This window comes from Jaculus jaculus, chromosome 2 (genome assembly GCF_020740685.1).
Source record: "Jaculus jaculus isolate mJacJac1 chromosome 2, mJacJac1.mat.Y.cur, whole genome shotgun sequence".
Taxonomy (NCBI): domain Eukaryota; kingdom Metazoa; phylum Chordata; class Mammalia; order Rodentia; family Dipodidae; genus Jaculus; species Jaculus jaculus.
In genome coordinates this window covers 95,070,861-95,096,017 of record NC_059103.1, presented here as the reverse complement: position 1 = coordinate 95,096,017, position 25,157 = coordinate 95,070,861, and positions in this window count along the sequence as shown.

Genomic DNA, 25,157 nt, shown 5'->3' with positions numbered 1-25,157 from the left:
CAGTCTGGAAGAGAAGACAAAATTGGGACTCGGATCACCATGGAACAATGCTAATGGTGGGAGAAGAAATGAGCACCCTGGAGTTTTGGGTCTGTAAGAGAACCTGAAAAATGAAGTTAGATGCTAATGGCCTGAGCTGACAAAAAAAAAAAAAAAAAAAAAGTGGGAATCACTGAGATAGTGTTTTAGAACCAGAAAGTCAAACTCCTCAGAACCTAAAGTGAAGTAGATCTACACTTCCCTCTCCCTGACTTTAATATTTGAAGTCTATAGCAGCAAGCAAAGCATCCTGTTAAAAAGATAGCCACCTAAGTACCAGTAGCTAATATGGAGGTGTATGTGGTTTGTGTGTGCAGAGGTGTGCATGTTGGGGTGTGCACAGGTGCGCATGGGTGTGTGGGGTCTTTAAGCAAAAGGCTACCTGACTCCACACTCCTTGCAATGTCCTCACTTTTCATTATGCCTGATGCCAGCTTACGCACACAACACATCTATTCACACACACACACACACACACACACACACACACACACACACACTCAGAGAGAGAAGCAGAGAAAGGGCATAGAGTGGCTCCTTAAGAAAATGACAGCAACAAAGCCTTTGAAACTATTGATAATTAATAAGCTGGGCAGTAGCAATTAATATGTGTAGAGATGGGCGCCTACTGTTCTCAGAGCCATAGCTCATTTAAAACACTCACCCTGTAATTTATGAGTGATATTTAATACCTCAGTGACCATAAACCTCAATGTTTTATTACCACTGCTTAGCATACCTTTGATGTGCTGCCCAGCACTACACAATCCAAAACAAATTACTTTCAGGAAGCTGGATATTATATAAATGCAGGAAAGTCATAAATAATGCACAGGAGGAACATTTTTCTGTGGGTTCTGACATGCCACAATGGGGCTCTGTAAGCCTGACTTCTCAAGCATCTTGCTGAACCCAGATGAGGGCCAAAAGGACTGTCTATGTGAGGGACAGCCGTCACCCAGGGTGGGAATGTGGACTTCCAGGCGCTGACTGATACCACTGTGTAAACCTGTAGCGGAGGCAGATGTAAATCAAATGAGGACCCTCTAGGAAGCCATGGTCGTCTTAATGAGCTACAGATGTGCAAGAAACAGACCTCTCATTCATGTTGTTGGTGAGCTCTTCAACGTCTTCTTGCCTCAATCACATGGGCATGGACTGACTTCCAGCCCCGTTCTCAACTGCGGCTGGTCACAGCTCTGCCTGTCTCTCTGGGACCCTGAATTCCCACAGCTGCTGTCTTTGAAGATGAGGCAACTTCCTACTTCATGGACTTCACCGAGGTCATCAAGAAAGAACTCCTCCACGTTCCTCCCAGCTCACACAGATAGTGCCCTCATTCTCACAGCTCGGCCTCTATCACCAAGGGACCGTCCTGCCCAAAGGTGAAACACCTGTGTCCCCAGTCCCATCCCTCACATTCCTGGTCTCTCCCCTGCTTCCTTTCTAATTAGAAACAGCATAGCTGAAAAATAGAAATGCATGAACTTAAGGGGACTGGAGAGTTGGCTCAGCAGTTAAGGCGCTTGCCTGCAAAGCCTAACAACCCGAGTATAATTCCCAGTTCCCAAATAAAGCCAGATGTCCAAAGTGGCACCTGTGTCTGGAGTCCATTTGCAGCCCAGTCACCATCAGTGCATTCTCCTTATCTCCTTCATCTGTGTGGATAAAGCCCTTTTAACCAGCTCCTGCAAATTTTTTAAAATGACAATAGAATATAAAGAGACTGGTGCTATAGCTCAGTTGGTAGGTGGCATGCTCACCTGGCATGCACGAAGCCCTAGGTTCAATCCTCAGCACCACATAAACAGGTGTATGGCATGTCCTATAATCACAGCATTTGAGAGGTGGAAGGGTTATGAGTTCAAGGTCATCCTCAGCCACATAGCAAGTTTGAGGCCAGCCCGGGCTACATGAGCCCCTGTCTCCAAAGGAAATAAAACAAAGAAGAGAGGAAGAAAAGAAAAGAAAAGAGAAATGGCATCTGCTTGTCCTCAGGCTTTTGAAATCCAAGCTAGAACCATGATTCTTAAATAGTTTCACTGCAAGCTTCATGTCTCTACTGAGATAGTAAAGAACATGGGTCCAGGGCAGTGTATAGTGATGGATTATGTGTGGTTTATGCACAAGAGCCTCCCTGAGTCAGTGTGTTCTTCCAGAATCACTTGTGATAAGCAACATCGACCTCACTTCAAAATGGAAGATATCAAGTGGAAGAAATAAATACTTTTGTATAGGATCTCCCTCCTTCTCTCCATATTTCTACGTCACACTTGCTCAAGCAATGCAAGGCTACATAGATCAAACAAATAAGTGACTTGAGTCAATTTCCTGCAATCTCTTTTGACCTAATTTGGGATTGATAGAGTGGTGGCCACACTATGACCTGAGGCTATGGCACGCAATTGAGGGGAGCAGTTGATGCTCATTCTCCTGGCCTTGGGAGGCACATATTTCCAGTGCCTACCCATCTGTACTTGCTCGTTTCCTCTTTCCTATGCCTGTCTCCAGTAATGAAGACTGGCTCAGACTTATCAGCTACATGAGTTTTACTATAGGAAAAACAGCAGGTCAAGCCCACAGCTGCGGCTAGCATCTTAAGGGAAATGCTTGGAGAAGTGGGTCTCACACTTCTCCAAGAAAGGCAGAGTTCGTCCATTACAAGAAGTTCCTAAATTGTGGTTGTTTATGACAGTGTTTTGTTGCTCCTTCCTGTCCTCGTAGTTACTATTAGGTCAGAGAACCACCCACTCCCCAGGTCTCAAGCATACCAATTCCACAGCTCACTTCCCAAGACTTGGTGATTGGCAGATGGCTACTTTAAGTGTTCATCCGCTTATCTCAAGGCTGTACTCCACAGAAAATCTTACAACCCAAAGATAAAGCTGGGCATGGTGGTGCACACCTCTAATCCCAGCACTCGGGAGGCAGAGGTAGGAGGATCACTGTGAGTTGAAGGCCAGCCTGAGACTACAGAGTGAATTCCAGGTCAGCCTGAACTAGAGTGAAACCCTACCTTCTCTACCTTGAAAAAAAAGATAAATTTATTTACATAACAGCTAGTATGGCAAAAGAATAATGAGTCCTTAACTGAGTTTTATAAATAGAGTTGAAATAGCCTCTCAAAACTGATAAACAATAATAAATTAACCAAGACATAAACTTTGTCCTTCAGGTGGCTCAGTTGGATACAAAGGAAAAACAAAATAACAAGTTATACCTTCTTTAAGAATTCCAGGTCTGGCTGGGTATGGTGGCACCTGCTTTTAATCCCAGTACTTGGGAGGCAAGAGGTAGGAGGATCACCAAGAGTTCAAGGCCAGCCTGAGACTACAGAGTGAATTCCAGGTCAGCCTGGGCTAAAGTGAGACCCTACCTCGAAAACCAATAAAAAAGAATTCCAGGTCTGCCTAAGCTAGAGCAAGACCCTACCTCAAAAAAAAAAAAAAAAAAAAAAAAAAAAAAAAAAAAAGACAGAAAAAGAAAGAGAGAAAAAAATAGAGAGAGAGAGAATCATTTATTTAGTCTCCTTTCCCCTTGCTCCAAACTCTGCCACTCTTTTGTCTGGCATCAAATAAAACACTGGGCTTGGGGGACGGGGGCGGGGGGGGTGGAGAATACCTCATCAACAATATAACAAAATTATTTGTATTACAAAAGAATCACTGGAAAATAAACATAAAGGATTCTTTTCTTCCAGTTGTTTCTCCCATGGCAATCATTTCCTCAGATTCCATTTACATGCAAGTTCACTTTGGACAGTAAGGGTGCCTGTAGTACCCAATGGGGGGGGGGTATTTTAGCTGAGGTGGCTCTGACAGACAGAACCACATGGAGTCTCAGGGTCTTTGTCTTGGTCTTTCTTACGTTGGTTTCACTCTGTGTCTGTCCACTTTATGAAATGGTTCAATAATTTCCTGATAAACTCCCCAGCCTCTCTCGCACAGTCTGTCCTTCTGTGGTCTCTCGTTAATCTCATCATTCTCTTCAGTTCACTGACTGAGCACAATCAGAGCGGACAGAAGGACCTAGCCCTGTCTACACTGACCCACCCTGAGAACCTCCACTTAGCATGTCTAAGGCAAATTGAGCTGTCTCATTCCCAATTGCAACATGACCTTGGATGACAATAAAAGCATTTGAACTTATGAAAGACCTGAACCACCTTTTTCTTTTTTTTAACTTAATTTAATTTATTAATTTGAGAGAGCAGGAGAGAAAGAAGCAGAGAGAGAGAGAGAGAGAGAGAGAGAGAGAGAGAGAGAGCATGCCCCGGCCTTTAGCCACTGAAAATGAACTCCAGATGCATGCGTCACCTTGTGCATCTGACTTACGTGGGTCCTGGGGAATTGAACCGAGGTCCTTTGACTTTGCAGGCAAGTGCCTTAAGCACAATCTCCAGCTCCCTGAGCCACCTTTTCTCAAAACTTCATTTACACCCTACTCTCTCTGTTTTCCATAACATTTTATATGAAAATGTGTGCAGTGAAATGTTACCCAGGCTTTTCTGACCTTATCCAAATCCATGGAATTTCATACTGAGATTAAAATGGAGCAAAATTCAATAGTCTTGGTAGATTTCTAAAACTTCCAGTTTCCAACAAGTGTAGAAAAACCATCAGAAAAAAAGTAATTTTGGGTGATATAATCTACATGTCCTCCTTCAATAAGGTGAAGCTTTGAGGAAGACACACACACATGTCAACACAGTAACTGAGTAGATATATTAGAAACTCAAGTGGATCTTGGATTGGGTTAATGATTTAGATTATCCTCCATTTTACTTAAAATAATTCCCATTTACCCAAATGTTAATGGATTCATGTACACGTAGGTGTTTCATGCCAATGTCTGGAGATATGAAGGAGCTGAACAGCCAGGAAGACCCAGTGGGAGAGACCAGCTTCCTCCACCTAATGGACATGCTCAGTAAGATGGTGAAGAACATTCTTGGTCCTGTCTGCTTATGACATTGTTCATTGAAGTGGTTTTAAGGCAAACCTTCCTATGTTGCAAGGTTTCTCTTTGTTTCTTTTGGTCTCTCTACGCATATGTGTGTGTGTGACTATGTGTTAAATTTATACCGAGATTTAATAAAGTTCATGTTCCCTGAGAAGTTCTTTTAAAGGGAGTCATATTGTCATTAATTTAAATGGAAATCTAATCATTTTGGAGTAAGAAAATCTCTCTCCCAACATCTGAGAGGACCCTACCCAAGTTTGACAAAGCATTTAGACCACCCAAAAGCAACCAGAATGCCAATACATTTTGAATATGAATGCAAAGTCAATGTTAGCTTTCCCATGATTTTCGCTAAGCACAATATACAGTAGGAAGTCCAGAAAAAGCATAGGGGTTTTAAGAAATTTGCTCTGATGACATTAAAAAGCAGACAAAGATATCAGATTCAGTTTCCACATGGATACTTAGAATGTTCTGCTTCTCTCAAGTCAGGTCTAGCATCGCAGAATATGGAAAAGGCCTCGACCTTTGTCTCAACATGATGCTGAGCCAATAGCAAAAGATAACAAAGGAAGCAAACCTGAGGGCTGGAGAGATGGCTTAGCAGTTAAGGCATTTGTCTGCAAAGCCTAAGGACCTAGGTTCAATTCCCCAAGTACCCGCATAAGCCAAATGCACTATGTGGCACGTGAGTCTTGAGTTCATATACAGTGACTGGAGGCCCTGGCATGCCCATTCTCTCCCTCTCTGTCTCTCTGTCTTAAATAAAATAGAAAAAAAAAAAACCCATCTCTGAAGGATTGCAGTCTCTGCTCTGTAAGACAGGATGTCTTAGGGGAGCGACGTGTCATTGAGCAGACACATGCACAGGATAAATTGTTAGACCCTCAAATTATCTGCCATCTTTTTTTAATGACCAGTGTTGTCTTTCTCAAGATATCACCATCTAGCTAGATCCCAGTTACTCAAACTCCCCTTGCCTCAGGCTTGCCAGAGAGAGGGTGTCACATCACTTTCCTAACCACCACAGGCCACATGTGGTCTTCTGAAGGGGGAAGGTGGGATGAATGAGCTTCAGATAAGATCATAGGCACCCACCCAGAAATGTTCACACCACAAGACCTGGGAAACCTGTGGGCTTTTCTCAGACCATACAAATATACTTTCTGTAGAGATGTCCCTTTTGTTCTGATTTTTATTTTTAATTGATGTTGCTATACTATTCTATATTATATTATTATTTGAGAGAGAGAGAAAGAGGCACATAGAGAGAGAGAGAGAGAGAGAATGTGCACACCAGGGTCTCTAGCCACTGCCAATGAACTCCAGATGCATGTGCCACCTTCTGCATCTGGCTTTATGTGGGTACTAGAGAATTGAACCTGGGCTTTGCAGGCAAGCACCTTAACCACTGAGCCATCTCTCCAGCACTGGCTTTACTATTCTTGCGTGTGAGATGGTGTTCATTGACTGATTCTATTTTTAAATTAAATTTACTTTTCATTACCATACAAAACAATGGGTTTTGCGATGATGACATCTTCACATATTCATATCATGTACTTGGTTCGTGTTCCTCCCATTGCCCTGACTTGTTCTCCTCTTCCCTCTCTTATCAGTCTCTTTCCTGTCCTACCAAATAGTCCCCTTCCACTTTCATAATGCTTGAGAGAAAGCACTGAGTATTTGTCTTCTGAGTCTGGCTCATTAGCTAAACATGACGGTGAGAAGTGGAGTTTCATTTGTTTGAGCCCAGCTGAGTGTGTGAACTCCCTACTCTCCATCAGCTGACATTCAAGCGGCTGTCACAGTGCCACCATTTTCTATGTCGGAGGGTTCTATGGAGCAGGGCTGAGATGTAGCTCTGTTGGCAGAGGACTTGCCTAGCGCACACAAAGCTTTGGGTTTGCTCAACTCCAGCACTCCCACAAACCAAGCATGGTAGCATACACATGTGCTCCCAGAACTTGGGAGGTAGAGGCATGAGGACATAGTTCAGTTATTCTGGGCTATGTAATGAGTTCAAGGTCAGCCTGAGACACATGAAGAGGAAGAAGAGGAGAAAAAGGAAAGGAAGGAAAGAAGGAAGGAAGGAAGGAAGGAAGGAATCTTGTAGACAGCTTGTTCTCAACTGAGAACTTCAATGTCGTATTACACATTGGTTACTCAGTTCAAAAAAGCAAAGGTGAGCCAGGCGTGGTGGCACACGCCTTTAATCCCAGCACTTGGGAGGCAGAGGTAGGAGGATTGCTGTGAGTTCGAGGCCACCCTGAGACTCCATAGTGAATTCCAGGTCAGCCTGGGTTAGAGTGAGACCCTACCTCAAAAAACCAAAAAAAAAAAAAAAAAAAAAAAAAGCAAAGGAAAACACACTTTCTGCTATGTCATGATGTTAGTATCTTTACCTTGAATGAGATCCTAAATGAAAGTCAGATTTTTTTTTTAAAAAATTACTTATTTAGTTGCAAACAGAGGGAGACTCTGAAAATGGGAGTGCCATGGCCTCTTGCTGCTGCAAACTCCAGACATATGCATTACTTTGTGTATATAGTCTTACATGAGTACTGGAGAATCAAACCTGTGTCAGTAGGCTTTGCAAGCAAGTGCTTTTAACCTCTGAGCCATCTCTCCAGCCTGGAAGTTATATTTTAAGGGACATGTTTGAGTAGTCCTGGTGATTGAATCTCTCACGTATTTTTTGTGTGGGAGGTGAGGGACTAGACATAATGTGAATGTGGCAAAATGTGGTAAGTTGTCTTCTGAACTGATTAAACTTGTAGCAAGCCCTTTTGTGTAAATTTTCCTGACTTCAGGGCAATTAGCTTCATGGAATGTTGCCAAATGGCATACTTTTCTTACTCCGAGCCCCTTTCTAAGCACTCCTGGGAATGTCTGAAATATGAGATAAGCACTCTTACCCCAAAGTTTTATTAAAAAGTTTAATTAACACAAATGCCATATGACCTATCAGTGCCATTAAGTAGACCACATGTGAGTCTGTGAGCTGCTGAATGACTTTAAAAACTCATTTCCCCCAGCGACCAGGGCTTGCTTTCTCTTCCTAAGCGGGCATAAGAGCCCTTGGAACATGTACCACCACTGTCAGCCTTCCGGGTCCTCAGGAACCCACGGTTCACAGGAGCCTGAATATGCCTAATTCTTCTCTTCATTTCTTTGTCAAACTCTTCCTCTTCTCCACTAATCCTTGCCCTACCTTATACGTCATTGGTCATTTGCTTTCTTTCCCACTGCCTTCTGGGATGCCTGGCTGTGTGGCTGGTTCTCATGTATGACTGGTCAGCTGGTGAATCAGCTAAGGGCAGCTGGTGTCAGATGGTGTTGGCATCTGAGGAACTCCATGGGCTTCTTTCTCCTGCAGCGGACTAATGTAGCCTTGCCCTGGTGGAAACGTCTGAGAGAGTGGCGGCAAGGGTGAGTGGAACGGACACATGTGACAGGGTCACTTTCATCTGTTTCTATTGGCCAAAGCAAGTTTCAAGGCCAACAAAGATAGAGAGATGGGGAAATGTATTCTTTCTTTTGGTGGAAGAAGCTAAAAACTCATATTTAAACAAAGGGTACGGGGGCTGGAGAGATTGCTTAGTTGTTAAGCGCTTGCCTGTGAAGCCTAAGTACCTTGGTTCGAGGCTCGATTCCCCAGGACCCACGTTAGCCAGATGCACAAGGGGGCGCACGCGTCTGGAGTTCGTTTGCAGTGGCTGGAGGCCCTGGCGCACCCATTCTCTCTCTCTCTCTTTCTCTCTCTCTGTCACTTTCAAACAAATAAATAAAAATAAACCAAAAATTAAAAAAAAAAACTCTTTCAAAAATGGTAAGGATGCAATTAGGGCTATTTTGCAATTAAACCGTCAGCCTGACTGCCTCCATTTACCAGTAGCAAAGCACAACCTACAAGTGTGTTAGCTTGACTGCTCTGGAAGCTAATTCTGAGGCGGGGACTGAGTGCAAATGGTGGATTTGATCGGCAGCACCAGGAAACACTAACCGGGGAGTAGGGAAGTGAGAACAGAGCAAGTGAAGAGTCTGCCATCAACCAAGCTGCCCCTGCAGCTACTTGACACTTCCTTGCAGGGGGCACTCAGAGCCTATGCAGGGCACATGCCATGCCTTACCATCATCCTATCTGGAGAATGAGGGAGCTGGAGGCATCTGTACCAACCCCGCTCACTCTGTGGTTGACAATGGCCGGGAGGGAAGCGGAGCGCTCAGACACATGCTTTTCACCAGCTTCAGAAGCGAAATCAACCACAAGGTCAGCCAGAGTTTTCAGGCAAAGAACTTAACAGTGTGAGCAGTGGAGCCCCATTGAAAGAAGTAGGTTAGAGAGAGCCTGCCTTTGAAGGACCTTTCTTGTCTCCAGCCTCTTACTTTCTCTCTATGGTTTCTGACTAGCATGGATGCAGCTTCCTACCACCATGACATTTCACTATGATGTTGCTGTCTCACCACAGGCTGGAAAACAATGGAGTCAGCTGACCTGGACTGAATCATCTGAAGCTAGGAGCCAAAGCAAGCCTTTCTTCCTTTACATTTATTTGCGCAAGTATTTTGTGGCAGCTACCAAAAGCTACCGAACATTTACCTCAAAAATAATGCAATCTTCTACAGTGTCTTTTCAGAAAATAGAAATAGAGAGAATACTTAACATACTGAGACTAGCATTACCCTAATACCAAAATGGGGCAAATTCATTATAAGAAAAGACAGCTAGCTAAATGTTAGTAAATTAAATCCAACAATGTATTAGAAGAATTATACCTTATGACCAAGTGGGATTTATTCTAGTTATATAAGACCGCTCACACTCAAAAGTCAACTAAAATGGTCCACCACATCATCAGTTAATAACAGGAAAATCACACAATCATATCAGTTGAGGCAGAAAAGAATTTGTCAAAATCTAACATGTAGGGCTGAAGAGATGACTTAGTAGTTATGGTGATTACCTGCAAAGCCTAAGAACCCAGGGTCAATTCCCCAGTACATAAAGCCAGTTGCTGGTGCATACATCTGAAGTTCATGTGCAGTGGCTAGAGGCCCTGGCATATCCATTCTCTCTCTCTTTCTCAAATAAATAAATTAGTAAAATATTTTAAAAATTAACATGTATTTGTCACTTAAAAAAGAGAGCCTCAGGCTGGAGAAATAGCTCAGAGGTTAAGGTATTTACTTGCAAAGGTTAACGATCCTGGTTTGATTCCCTAGTACTCACATAAAGCCAGATGTACAATGTGGCACATTCAGCTGGAGTTTGTTTGAAATGGCTAGAGGCCCTACAGCACACATTCATTTCCCCCCACCCCTCCTCTCTCTGTCTCCCTTGTAAATAAATAAATAAAAATATTTTTTAAAATTTTTTAAGAAAAAGAGTCTCAGTAAACAAAGGCCAGAGGGGAGTTCTGTAACTTGACAAAGAATAACTACAAAGTCCCTACAGTCACCAGCGTAGTTCCTATTGAAGGAGCAAAGCTTTCCCAGTAAGATCAGGAGCAAATCAAAGGTGCCCTTTCTTTCTCTGCATGGTCCTGGAAGTTCTAAACCACTGACAAGTCTCTGGAGTTCCAATCCCACCCCTCCAACTACGTTATTCACAGTCCCTGAAAACTTCATCCATTGCCAGTAGCTCTCCTTGACAGCCATGCCATAGTCCTGGCACCTCCACTGCAACCCACGGTTCATCCTTATGGCTCCATTGAGTCTCCATGCAGGTAATGCCCAGGGACATTTCCAAAATACAAAACTGTGATGCAAATTCAGTGACTCTCTTTTTCCTACATTTGTTGTATTCCATAGTACCAGGTGGGCTACCAACTTGTTAATCCAGTGGGGAAGAAAGCTGACTTTGAATAATGGTAAATTCCTTCTGCATTCAGGCCTCTTCCAATGAGTCTGCATTCTTCCTGTTGTCCCAGTGCAGGTCAGCTGGCCCAAATCTCAATGGATATAATCTCTCAAATAATTGCAGCTGAATGGGCAGAAGTTTTGGCCCAAAGACTTCCTTTTTTCCATGACATATCCCTCTACTCACATCAGTTCATTTCTATGCAATGCAACGCTGCACAAATTCTGAGGACGTGGGCCTAACAGCAAGCCTCTCACACAAACTGCTTCTAGCTCAGCCCAGGCAAAGCTTCTCATCTTCATAAGCCAAACCTCACAGTCCATAGTTCTTAATGCATTCAGGTCTTTCAACTCTGACCAGAATGGTCCATCAAGCTATACTTAGTGTTGCAAGGCATCTCTTAGGCCAAGATTTCAAATTCTTCCACATCCTCCTGCAGAGCAGTCCCAAAAGGCCAATGCCACAGAGTCAGATTTCTATCAGCAACAGACCCACTTCTGGTACCAACATTACTGTTACAGTCAGGTTCACATTGATGTCAGAAAACACCCAACCAAGAGTAGATTGTGGGGAAAAAAAGGCTTATTTTGGCTTGTAGACTCGAGGGGAAGCCCATGATGGTAGGGGAAAACAATGACATGAACAGAGGATGGACATCACTTCCTGGCCAACATCAGATGAACAACAGCAAGAGTAGAGTGTGCCAAACACTAGAGGCTCTAACACCCATAAGCCTGACCCCAACAATGCACTGCTTCCAGGTAGCTTTAATTTCCAGATTGACATCAGTTGGGGATCTAACATTCAGAACACCTAAGTTTATGGGGGACACCTGAATCAAACTGCCATAGTGACATAATTTTCCATGCAGACCATCTGAAAGAATCAGTAACAAAGAGACTCAAAACTAACAAGAAATTCTAGTAAGATCTTAGAGGACAAAGTTCATATGCAAAAAATCAATTGCTTTGTGTGATGGTTAATCTCACTTATCAACTTGATTGAATCTAGAATCACCTAGGAGGGAAGTCTCTGGCTTGTCTATGAGGGTGCTTCTGGGTTAGGTTAATTGATATAGGAAGACATACCCTGGGCTGGCATCCAGATTGAATGAAAAGAATGCTGGCTGAACAGCACTCATCACTCTGCTTCCTGACTGTGGACGTACCGTGGCCAGCTGCTTCAAGCCCCCACAGCCTTGCCTTCCCTGTTACGATGGACTGATTCCCCCAGCTACGAGCAGAAATAAACCCTTCACACAGCCACAAAGAGGAAAGGTATCAAGAACAAGTGAAACTTGAAATTAAAAGCACAAAGCATTTACATCAGCATCTTCCAAAATTACATACATGTAAATACACACACGCATGCACACACACACCACACACATATACAAACCCAATATATATGAAAAACCTACAAAACTATGGTTAACACCTCATAAAAACAGAGATCAAGAATCTACAGAGAAAGCCATACTAAATCAGATCTCTCTCTCTCTTGCCCACCAAGGCTCAGGGAGTATTGCGGAAGAGGGGGCAAAAAGACTGTAGGAGCCTCGGAGTGTATGGGAATAGCCTGAGAAATCATGTTTCCCCATCCCTACAGAGACCGACTGAGGCTTCTTGGTCCCCACAATGGATACCAATAACCCCACCAAAGAAGGCCTTCTGGAGAATTGGGGTCAGAGAGAAGGGGTCTATGTGTGCAACCTTTTAATTAAAACTCAATAAATAAATAAAAAAACTCTGGTGAACAAAAATCCAAAGAATTAAGTAAATGAGTTTTTTCATGTTCATAGGTAAGAAGATGTAATTACCAGGATCTCAGATCTACCCAAATTGAGCTATACATTCAGTACAATGCCAACCAAATTCCAAGGATATATTGAAAACAGGACTTCTATCCAAAATATAGAAATAAAAACCTCTTTAAACTCAACAATTAGAAAATGAACAACCCAATATTAAAAGTAGGTTAGGGGACTAGAGGGATGGCTTAGCGGTTAAGGTGCTTGCCTACGAAGCCAAAGGACCCAGGTTCGATTCCCCAGGACCCATGTTATCCAGATGCACAAGGGGGCGCATGTTCTGGAGTTAGTTTGCAGTGGCTGGAGGCCCTGGAGCGCCCATTCTCCCTCTCTCCCCCTCTTTCTCTGTCAAATAAATAAAAATAAAATATTTTTTTAAAGTAGGTCAAAACCTTAGCAATCAGGGCAGAGGTGTGCAGGTGACAAATAAGCATAGGCAATATGTTCACATCACATGTTATCAGAAAAGTGCAAATACTACAATGCCTAAAAATCCAGAACACTGACAGAGCCAGATACTGATGAACAACACACTCTTATTTCTTGTTGTTGCGAATGCAAAATGGTTCAACTACTTTAAAAGACAGCTTGTCAAGCTCCTTTTGTTGTATGGTTCCCTCCCCATCTCTCTCTCTCTTTCTGTGTGTGTGTGTGTGTGTGTGTAGTGCATATGTGCCATGGCATGCAGGTGGAGGTCAGAGTACAGTTTCAGAGTGTTAGTACTTGGTTGCCACCTCGCTTGAGGCAGGCTCTCTCACTGTTCCGGGCTCATTTGCTGGGGTATTCTCCTACCTCTGTCTCCCATCTCGTCATGGGCATGCTGGGATTACAGAAGCCTGCCATAGCTTCTGGCTTTTATGTGGAATCTGGGGATCTGAACTCAGGGACTTATGCTTGTATAGCAAATGCTTTAAGCCATGTCCCCAGCCCCAGTTTGGCAATTTCTGACAATGCTAACCATGCTCTTACATTATAGCCCAGCAGCTGTGTTCCTTTAGATGGATGGAGTTTGGAAACTCATGGTCTCGCCAATAGCAATGTACATATTTTATAGCAGCTATTGTCATACTTGCCAAAATAAAGAAGTTCCCACATATTTGTAGGTAAATGGATATATGCAGTGTTATCAATCCAGATATTGGAATATTATTCAGTGCTAAAAAGCATTAAGCTACCAAACTGAAAAGAATGTGGAGGAAGCTTTAGCCCACAGTCCTAACTAAAGGGAACCAACTCTGAGAAAAGTACATGTGGTAATGATCTCAACAATGTAACATTTGGGAAAAGATGGAACTACAAAGACAGTAAACTAATTGTGGTTGTCATGTGATGGAAGAGGGTATTGACTAGATGAAATATGGAGGACTTTTCTAGCAGTGACAATAGTGGATAGAGCTATAATGTTGGATACATGTCATGAAACATTTTTCTAACCCCATAAAGTGAACACTAATAAGAAAGAATCCTAAGGTCAATTCTACTCTGGCTGATAATGATGTGCCAACATTAGGTTCATCAATTATTATAAATATACCACCCTAGTGGAGTATGTTGCTAACTGGAGGTTATGGATGGAGGAAGGCATATGAGAAATCTCTATACTTTCCTCTTGGTTTCTCTGTGAACCTAAAATTGCTGTAAAAACAAAACAAGAAAGGAAGGACTAAAAAGAAGGAAGGTGATAATAGTAAGGAAAAGAGGAGGGAAAGGAGAAAGAACCAGGGAGAGAAGGAGAAGGGACAGGGAGAGAGGAAGGAAGAGCAAGAGAAGGGGAGGGAAGGAAGGGAAAAAAAGAGAGAGAGGTGACTGGTGTGTCTTTATGCAGCTTGAGAACACAGGAAGTGATCCCATTGCAACTTTTCTTCCTCAAACTGGACCAACACTAACCAAATGCTTGCAGGAGAACACAGCCCCTCCTGTGTACGCAGAGCCTGGACCTGAAGGGGCAGGCAGCCCCCACGCCGTTCATGAGGCAGGCTGTTCCCCTCCCTCCGCAGTCCTCCTGGAGGATTTCCAGAACCACACTTATCTGGTTTGCTCTTTACCGATGGATGACCTTTCACAGTGGGTAGCAGTGTAATGAAATCATCAGGTTAAAATAGAATTCCCTTTGTCTTTGAAGTCCATGGTTTAGGCTTTTTGCTAGTTTTCCAAAAGCAAAGGACTGCCTTGGGTAAGAGGGCAAGGACCAGGCGCTGTAAACTGCTGCCCCAGGGCGCGCCAGGGCGCAGAGCAGCTCCTCTGAGGTGTATCTCCCCGCTTCTTCCTCTAACCGGCCACAGGTGTCCTTGGAGACACTCATTTGGCTTCCACTGCAAGGCTAGGAAAAAGCTTTATCACAGAATCAAAATCTGCCTGTGACTTAAAGAGTCCTGAGGGAGGTCCTTGGGCCTAAACAAAACCCTGCTCATTAGTCTACAGTAATGTTTGGAAAATCCCTTTGTTCCCTTCCTGATAGAAAGAAAACCAACTTTTCCATGAAATATATCAATGGTTTTTTTCTTTTTCAACTTTTGTCAGCATTCTCAGCTCGAATAGTCTTCTGTATTTTAAAACCAATTTTGATTTTTTTTATTTATTTGCCTGTATGTGCTGGGAAGAGGTGCACCAGGGTCTCTTGTCACTGCAAAGGAACACCTGATGCATAGGCCACCTTTTGTGCCTGGCCTTATGTAGGTGCTGGGGAGTTGACCTGAGATCTCCTCAGGCCTCTCTATTATTTCCTAGTGCAGTTCTTGAAAACTTTGCTTCGTCACTATAAAACTCTCTTAATTGTGTAGAACAGTCTTGAGCTCTTGGGACACCTTGTGTATAAATGAAAGTAGGTGGGTTGGCGGGAGTTCTTCCATGTTTGAGTTTTAGGGTTTCGACAGAAATTTTTCTAATCCTCTCTCTCTACACACACACACACACACACACATGCACATTTGTAGCTCTCTCATCATCAACTCTACCAATAGTTCAGTGGTTAAAGGGGCTTCCATGCAAAGCCTACTGGCTCAGGTTCAATTCCCCAGTACCCACGTAAAGACAGATGCACAAAGTTGCACATGCGTCTGGAGTTCATTTGCAGCAGCAAGAGCTCCTAGTGTGCCTTTTCATTGCCCCCCCTCTCTCCCCACTGTTCTCCTTGCAAATAAATAAACAATTTTAAAAGATGAAACAGTGTATAAATGTTCTTAGGGAGCGAGAACGCCAGTCTGACGTTAACACAGATGACAAGATGATAGACGCAGATGACAGTGTCCTCCCCAGTAAGTGTTGATTAGGTTGTGTATGTGTAGTGTTTTCTAACAAAGAAAGAGAAAGAGGCAAAAAACAAAAAAGTGTCTTTCCTTGAGACTACTGCATACCTTTGAAACGTCCTCCCTGGATCCCAGGAATTTCCCTTACCATCCGTCTCCCTTCCTCAGTATTAAAGGGGCAGCACCTTTGCCCAGCCTTCCTGGCTGCTGGGCAGTCTTACATGACATGCCCTGGTGAAGTGTCACTTGGAAAAGAACAGCTTAAGAAAGGAGATCATTGGATGACATTAGGCTTGGATGCTAACAATGCTTTCAAGAGTCCTGCTCACCTAAGAGTAAGCTGCCACATCTGCCCGCGCCTGCCCCCTCAACAGAAGAAGGGTTTCACAGACACAGTCCTATGGCACTGGGAAGACACTGCTGGCTGCAAGCTTCCTCTCCGAATGCAGGCGAGCTGCCATGGGTCCTGGTGTTTGCATCTGCAAGGCTTGACTGACACAGTATTTAACAATAGTATGCCACTGTGGACTTGCTTTGATTGTACCAGCATCCAACCAACTTGTCATTCTGTTGAAATTCTAACCAGGCTCTTCAAAAATACCACAGTCATTTCTCTGTGGAGACAGACCCATGGGTTCTGATCATTGATGTGGTCCTTTTAAAAATTATAAATAATTCTCTCTGATACATCACTTTCTGAGTTCAGAGGATTCGTGCAACAGCAAAAGGACAAAAATAAACCCAAGTTTAGAATACTAAGTTAGATTGCCTGACCTAAATCACAGGCTGTTCTCCCATTAGTCCTCTGTAAGTTAAAGAAGGAATTTGGTGACAATAGGTGTGTAGCCTGCAAGCTGGTGCTTCCAAAAGTTCTACTTAAACCATGGATTTTCAAACCTGGCTTTACACTGTGATCAGTGTGTGTGTGTGTGTGTGTGTGTGTGTGCGTGCGCATGTGCACACATGCAGGAACTGTGAGGAGACCAGAGGACAACTTTATGTGTTGCTGCTCAAACACCAGCCACCATATTTTGAGGCAAGTTCTCTCAGTACCCTGGAATCTTCCAAGTAAGTCAGACTGGCTGTCCAGTGAGTCCCAGAGATCCGCCTGTCTCCACCTGCTCAGTGCTGGGATTATAAACATATACCACTGTATCTGCTTTTTTAAATTATTTATTTATTTATTTGACAGAGAAGGAGGGAGAGAGAGAGAATGGGCTCACTAGGGTCCCCAGCCACTGCAAATGAACTCCAGATGCATGTACTCCCTTGTGCATCTAGCTAACATGGATCCTGGGGAATCGAACCAGGGTCCTTTGGCTCTGCAGGCAAATGTCTTAACCACTAAGCCATCTTTCCAGCCCTATATCTGCTTTTTGATACATGAGTTCTGGGGATTGAATGAAGATCTTCATGTTTCCAGGCAAGCACTTTACGGAGTGACCTATCTCCCAGTCCTTATGTAAGAAAAAAATTTTAATGCTAATGCTGGCCCTATTTTTAGGAACTTTGTATTAGTTTTGGTCTGTGATGGGACGTGAACACCAATATGTTTTTAAAAAATTTCCAGCATGGGGACTGGAGAGATGGCTCAGCAATTAAGACACTTGCCTGCCAAGCCTAATGATCCAGGTTTGATTCCCCAGTACCCAAGTGAAACCAAATGCAAAAAGAGGTGCATGCATCTTGAGTTCTTTTGCAGTGGCTGGAGACCTTGCTTCTCTCTCTCTCTCTCTCTCTCTCTCTCTCTCTCTCTCTCTCTCTCCCTGCTTGCAAATATAAATAATTTTTTAAAAAATTGCCCGTGTGATTCTAAGACCATGGTTAAACCCTCTGTATGAGTGTATATTCAAGTCCTAAATACAAGCTAGAGTTCTATTGATGACATGACTAAGACTACTAGCCACCACTGCTTCAGAAGTGCTTAAATTTATGCAATAGACATGTATATGCATGAGAACATGTTTCAAGTAATCAGTGAACTGCCACTTGCAATGGCAAAATCAGCAGTAACAGCAGGTCGTGGTGGCGCATGCCTTTAATCCCAGCACTTGGGAGGCAGAGGTAAGAGGATCGCCATGAGTTCAAGGCCACCCTGAGACTACATGGTGAATTCCAGGTCAGCCTGGGCCAGAGTGAGACCCTACCTCTAAAAGCCAATAATAATAATAATGATAATCAGCAGTAACAACCTATTCAGGTAGCAGGTACCTTTGTTTACAAGCATTGATCACCTGGTTTTCTAGGATGCTCGCCAAGGGAGTGACTTCACATGTTGACTGGACCCGTGTGGCCTAAGCTAGGTTCCTCAGTGCTATTTGTAACAGTTCATTTAACGCAGGACTCCAAATATAAATAAGAGGATCAGCTGACAAATGGCCCTACTTTGAGATGCACTTCATACATCTTCAAAAGAGTTAATGCAGACAGAATAATTTAAAATGTATATTTATTTGCAATCAGAGAGAGATAGAAAGAAGAGACAGGGAATGGGTGTACCAGGGCCTCCATCTGTTGCAAACTAACTCCAGATGCATGCTCCACTTTGTGAATCTGGCTTTACGTGAGTACTGGGGTATCAAACTAGGGTCATTGGGCTTTTTAGGCAAGTGCCTTAACTGCTGAGCCATCCTTCTAGTCCCAGAATAACTTAAATGAACTATCAACATGAACTAGAACAGAATGAGTTGTAGGGGAAATACATGCATTGGATGGCACAGAGGGGCACTCAGGAGGAGAGCTGTTCCTTGGGCATGGGAGATGACCAAAGCAATGAGCCATTGCCCAGGCGTGGAAAATCTGAGGCCAAAATGGCCCAGATGAGGACCATTCCCACCAAGCAAAAGAAGTTAAGAGGTAGGGGGTGCAGCTATGGCTCAGTGGGTAAAGCACGTGCTGTGAAAGCATAAGGACCTGAGTTCGGATCCCCAGATCCCTCAGAAAAGCTGCACACGGTGGCCCATGTTGTAATCCCAACCTGGGGAAGCAGTAATCGGAGGCTCTCCTGGACCTGCTAACTAGTTAATCTAGTTGAATCAGTGAGTTCCAGGTTTAGTGAGAGAACCTACCTCAAAAAAAATAAATAAATAAAATAAATGAATAAGATGGAGGGAGATTGAGGAAAAATCTGACGTCAACCTCCTCTGGCTTCCACATGCACAACCTAGCTTCCCTGCACATGCACATACAGCACACACCCGTATAAACATACATGCACACATCTCACACACATACACATGCCCAAAACACTCACGAGACAGATCAGTTCAAACAAACCCAGCAGAGAAGCGAGTGCAAGGATGGGAAACAAACGACAAAGACAGGGCAGGCTGGGCTGCAGGAGCTGCAGTGTGAATGGGCCTGAGTGGAAGGGCGGAGGTCTGCAGGCAGAGCAACGAGGTGGTCGCTGCATCCAGCTCGGAGCCCAAAGCCTGCGCAACGTGACAGGAATACAAGCGCAGCCGGCCCCGTCCTGTTCCCTTGTCCTCAGGGGCAGCTGTGCCACCTCTTCCTTAGATGACCAGTGACACCCTCCATCAACATGTCCCTGGACTTCCCAGCCCTGTGTAAAGTGGCCTTTTGTCTTTTTCTTCCTGGCGCTTCCCCTGGCCTCTTTTCTGGCTCTGATCAGTAGGCCACTCCCAGTGCCAGAGGAGGCAGAAATGACTCAGCACTTGGAGATGCTCCACCTGCAACTGCTTCCAGCTCGATCTTTTGCCCTTTCAGCACCCAGGCTCCTGCTGTGTGCATTCCTGTTGGCTATGTTAGAAATTAGTGAACGTTAGCTTATGTAAATGCTGTCACAGAAATGTGCAAGATGGGAGAAAACTGATTCTTTTTTTTTTTTTTTTTGGTTTTTTTGAGGTAGGGTCTCACTCTGGTCCAGGCTGACCTGGAATTCACTCTGTAGTCTCAGGGTGGCCTTGAACTCATGGCGATCCTCCTACCTCTGCCTCCCGAGTGCTGGGATTAAAGGCGTGCGCCACCACGCCCGGCTGAAAACTGATTCTTATTAAGGGAAGACTTAAATAGGGACTTTCCTGGTGAGGAACATACAATATGGTAAAGATATATTTGCAGAGAAATAGACAGATGAACCAGAAGTGAAAAATTCCAGAAATAGACCAATGTACATAAGGAAATTTCAGATCTGATAAATGTGGCATTTCTAATCAACATTAAGAAAACAAGGGCTGGAGAGATGGCTTAGCAATTAAGGTGCTGGCCTGCGAAGCCTAGGGACCCAGGTTTGATTCCCCAGTTCCCACGTAAGCCAGATGAACAAGGTGGCATATGTGTCTGGAGTTCATTTGTAGCAGCTGAAGGCCCTGTAGTGCCCATTCTCTCTTTCTCTCTCTTTCTCAAATAAAGAAATTAATAAAATATTTATTAAAAAAGAAAACAATTTATTGGAAGTGTTAGACCTATTGCTTATCAATATGAAAAAAAAAATAGGTTCTTTTAACATGCTCAGATCAGCCATTGTGAACAAGGAGAGTGAAGACATCTGGGTCACCTGCAAGGCCATTGTATCCTGGTACCAGTCTGCACTGTGCTAATGCTTCATATTGAAAGAAGAAAGGCATGTGCTTGATCTAAGATAGGAATATGCTGAGAAAAGTGCATGACGACAGCACATGCGTGGAACCCCAGCACTCAAGGGCTGAAGCAGGAGGACAGTGAGGTTGAAGCTGTATACGAAATTGAGGTCAGCTTGGGTGACATGGTAAGATGCTGCCTCACAAAACCAAAGGCAGAAGAGAAAAGGGATGTGATAAATCTAACATAGGATTTAATGCTGCTTGGGATACCAAGGAGTGAGCTTAATGAAGATGGCTGCAGAACAGTACTTGGAGAAAGTTCACACCTCTCCAAGGCGTAGTATATAGCTCAAAGCGGCTGGGATGAACATCCCAGCCAACACAGTGTGCAGAACGAATGGGATTTATTTCAGGCTTACAGACTCAGGGGAAGACTCATCAATGGCAGAAGCAGCTGGCTCCCACTCATAAATCCAAGCAGGGAGACACGAAGCAGCCAGCACTAACAGAAAGCAGCAAGCAAGGACTCTTTTTGGGCTGCAATGCAAATCCACACCCAGTGACGCACCCCCTGTATCAGCAATCTGCCTGCTAGAGGCTAAAGCTAAAAATTTGATTTTAATAGACACCTGAGGCTATGGGCCATACATTCAAACTACCATACAAGGGGACTGGCCAGACTTCCCAAAACAAACATCCTTGTGATACTGAGAAATGTTGCCTTAGCTTCTTTTAAGGCTGTCAAAAGGACTTCAGATAAAAAAAAAAAAAGTTATATAAACTAGATATAGTGGAACTTGGTCCTCTAGGCATGAAATGGCCATTGCGGTCTTGAATCAGAGTAGTTATGATGAACAAAGAGAAGCCCATATAGGGTCGATGTGGGAGTTTGATTCAGGTGTCCCCTATAAACTTAGGTGTTCTGAATGCCAGGTTCCCCAGCTGATGACAATTGGAAGGTAACGCCTCCTGGAGGCAGCGCATTGTTGGGGGCAGGTTTATGGGTGTAATAGCCAGTGTCCCCATGCCAGTGTTTGGCACACTCTCCTGTGGCTACTGTCCACCTGATGTTGGCCAGGGGGTGATGTCCACCCTCTGCTCATGCTGTCATTTTCCCTACCATCATGGAGCTTCCCCTCAAGCCTGTAAGCCAAAATAAACCTTTTATCCCCTACGGTGTTTTCTGCCAGCAATGCGAACCTGACTGCAACGGTCAATTAACGTTGTTGTTGAGGGAGGGCCATCAGAACCCTATCTGAGATTCCAGCCCCCGCTCCTCCTGAGCCCGCCACAGCTGCATGTAATCCTGCTCTGGCTGCATTTGGTCCTGAGGGCACTTGAGCATACAGGGGTTCGAAGACTGATGATGAAACCTCGGCCTCGGGTTTTGGCTTCAGAATGTCTAATAATGTCTTTAGAATTGGGTTCTTCTAAACATCTAAAGACTATAATTCTAAGAGTGTCCTCGATGAGTTAGAAAATAGAAATCAGGGCCAGAGAGATAGCTCAAGCGGTTAAGGTATTTACCTGCAAAGCCTAATGACTTGTGTTTGAGTCCCAAATACATAAGCCAGCTGCACAAAGTGGCACATGCCTCTAGAGTTCATTTGCAGTGGCTGGATGCCCTGGTGTACCCATACTCTCTCTCTCTCTCTTTTTCTGTCTCTCTCTGTTTGCAAATAAATAAATGAAATATTTTTTGAAGAAAGAAATAAAATAGAAATAAGTGTGAAACTCATTACATATTATCACTACTACATTTCATTTTATTGGATATGTCTATTAATTTGACAGAACAGGAATGTTTTACAAGGCTTATTGTAAAAGGAAAAAGATAAATTATAAGGCAGAATTTCTCAAATCTGAGCAACTATGCAATATAAAATTTGTACCAAATATTTTTAAAGGCTTTTATTTTAACAATCCCCACAAATCAGTTATTTGACTATTTGCCATGAAGCGACAATTGCATGTATTTGCATTTTTTTTCTGTGTGAGAATTTAATTTTTTACAACCTGCTGTGTTTTTCAGGCCCTTTAACTAATAGGCTTTTGTCACCTTATGATTACCTAATTTTCTCTTAATTGCTTTATGACAATACAATTTATTTTGATCATTCCCACCCTGTGGTTTTGCTTTCTAATGAAGGACTTAGGAATTGACATGTGCTACTTTGTATTGCCTTGATTTTTTTAAAATCTCTCTTCTTCCTCATAAATATGGGAGTGAAAGTGGACTTTCGAGATTACCCATGCTTTCCTGGGTGGGGAGATCTCTGCTCTTGGAGAGTCCATTGTGCTGATCAGCCCTGGTCTGTGTGCACACTTTCCACCAGCCTTGTGGTGACCTCCTCGGGTTCTGTGGCCTGTAATACACGTGCCCTTGCTGTACATAAAGAGAGCAAGCTGGTCAAGGCCATCTAGAGGTACAGATCCCCGTCCCCTCCCTCCACCAGGTTGGTCTGTGACTGACATCCTATTTCTCTGTACACAGCGTTTATTTGATTTCTGCTTTGGATTAAATGGAAGAGTGCATTGTTTTCAAAACAACCTGAATAAATTCAGAACAAATTTTCAGAGCAGCCACTTTTTTTTGGCTTCATTAAATTATACAGCTAAGGTTTCTGACAAGCCATCACGTAAGTAGAAATAAGAACTGAGGTGTTGCACAGGGTTAAAGCACTTGCCCAGCCTGTACGACGTCCTGGGGTCAATCTCCAGAAGTTCAGGGTGAGGGGAAGTGATAAGTGTAACCGTGCTCTCATCTGGGTTTACTTAGCTCAGTTCAGCACGAGTGCACCTTGCATCTCTAGAGCTGACTCGGGTGCACTTCTTGATCCTGGCGGGAGATAAAAATCACCGAAAGTGAAATCTGGTAAGCTGGGGTAGCGTCCGTTAAAACGAGGTCACATCCAACAGAGCAGACAAGGATCCAGAATCCAATTTTTATCCACCATCTTAACGATTTCATAATAGCTCCCATCTCTTGAGAGTTTGCCTTGTGTCAAGTACTTTATGACATTTTAGTCAATCTTCCAGCAGATTTAATAAGACAAGTTTTATTCTCATTTATGGTCTGCCTCAACCAAGTTTACATAATGATACGTGGCATAGCTGGGGTTCATGACCCGGACGCTGTGACCCCAAAGCCCTGACCTAAAGTACACATGGGCTTTCTTTAGAGAGTATGTTCCCTTTTGTTAGCTCAGTTGATCCTTTGTCAGCCCAGTGAAGGTGACAGGTGGGAATTAGTTTCTTCTCAAAAATGAAGTCTTGGAAGAAAGTTATCTCTATACCACCTTCGAACACAGAGAATAGCAAGCCATGCCATCTCCTGATTCCTTGGCCTACATGCTTTTAAGAAAGATGTGGGCTTTTTTTTTTTTTTAATTTATCAAAACCTGTAATCATCCTGGAAACCTTAGGGGAAAGCTTGCTTGTGGGTAAAAGTATAAACACCTATGCTTTCATAATCTTGGCTTGCAACCAGTGGGAAAGGAGTAGCCTCCTTCTGGATCCACGACTGGTAATTCACTCTAGGACCTCAGACAAGTAGCTTCACCTCATCAGACCTGCAGAATAATGAGGTTCAACCAGAAAACCCTTGTGGTTCCTTCCAGGCCTGGGGAGTGTGACTCTATACCCTATGACCTACGGAGTATGATCATGAGCCAGAGGGCTTGGAGGCAAAACCTCTATTGGCCTAAATCATATCATCATATAGGGAGAATACACAGACTAGCTTTATTTAAATTCATAAACAGAATAGTGCATGGAGCTCTTGGGTCCATACCTGCAATGGGCCATGGAAACAAATAGCTTCAGAACTTGCAAAGATGAAGTGAAAATGAAACATGCTGCTTTAAGAGTCTCAAAGGTGGGCTGGGGCGATGGTTTGGCAGTTAAAAGAGCTTGCTTACAGAGACTGACAGCCTGGTCAGATCCTCCAATAACCACATGAAGCCAAATGCTTGTGTGTCTGAAATTCATTTGCAGTGGTAGGAGGCCCAGGTACTTTCATTCTCTCTCTCTCACTTTTCCCCTCCTCTCTCTCCTTCCCTTCTTTTCTTCTTTTCTCTCATAAATAAAATACTTTTAAAAAAAGAGTTTTAAAGAATAATCTTTAAAGAGCTACAAGATTATGTTTTATTTTGAATGAATAGAACGGCTATTTAAATTCCTGCTTTGTTCTGTTTGTAATGCCAAATAATCACACTGAAAACTCTTATTCACCTGATTATATTAGAGTTGTGTCTATTGCCCACTATCACACCAATAGAGCATAAGGAGGTCTAAGATGACGATGATGGATTGGTCTGAATTTAGCCACAATTGTAACACCCACTAACTTTCTGTCCAGTTACTTATCTAATCCTCTCAACAATCCTGAGAAGTCAACACTCTTGCCATCTTTTTAAGTTAATGGTAAGACTGAGCTTTAAGCTTGAGAATTAGTTAACTTCACCATCACTCAGGCATCAAACTTTAGGATCAGGAATTGATCTGGGGGTGCACACTACACTTGCAGCTCTTGGGTACACCATATACCAGGGTCTTGGGTACCCTGTGTAGTACGGTCTGAGGACAGAGCAGGAGACAAAGTGGATGTGTGCTCCCTGGGTGCGAGGATCTTCCTGAATATCAAGGAAAACAAAAGCTTGTCTCAGATGACTAAACGCAGAGTGTGATGAAAAGGA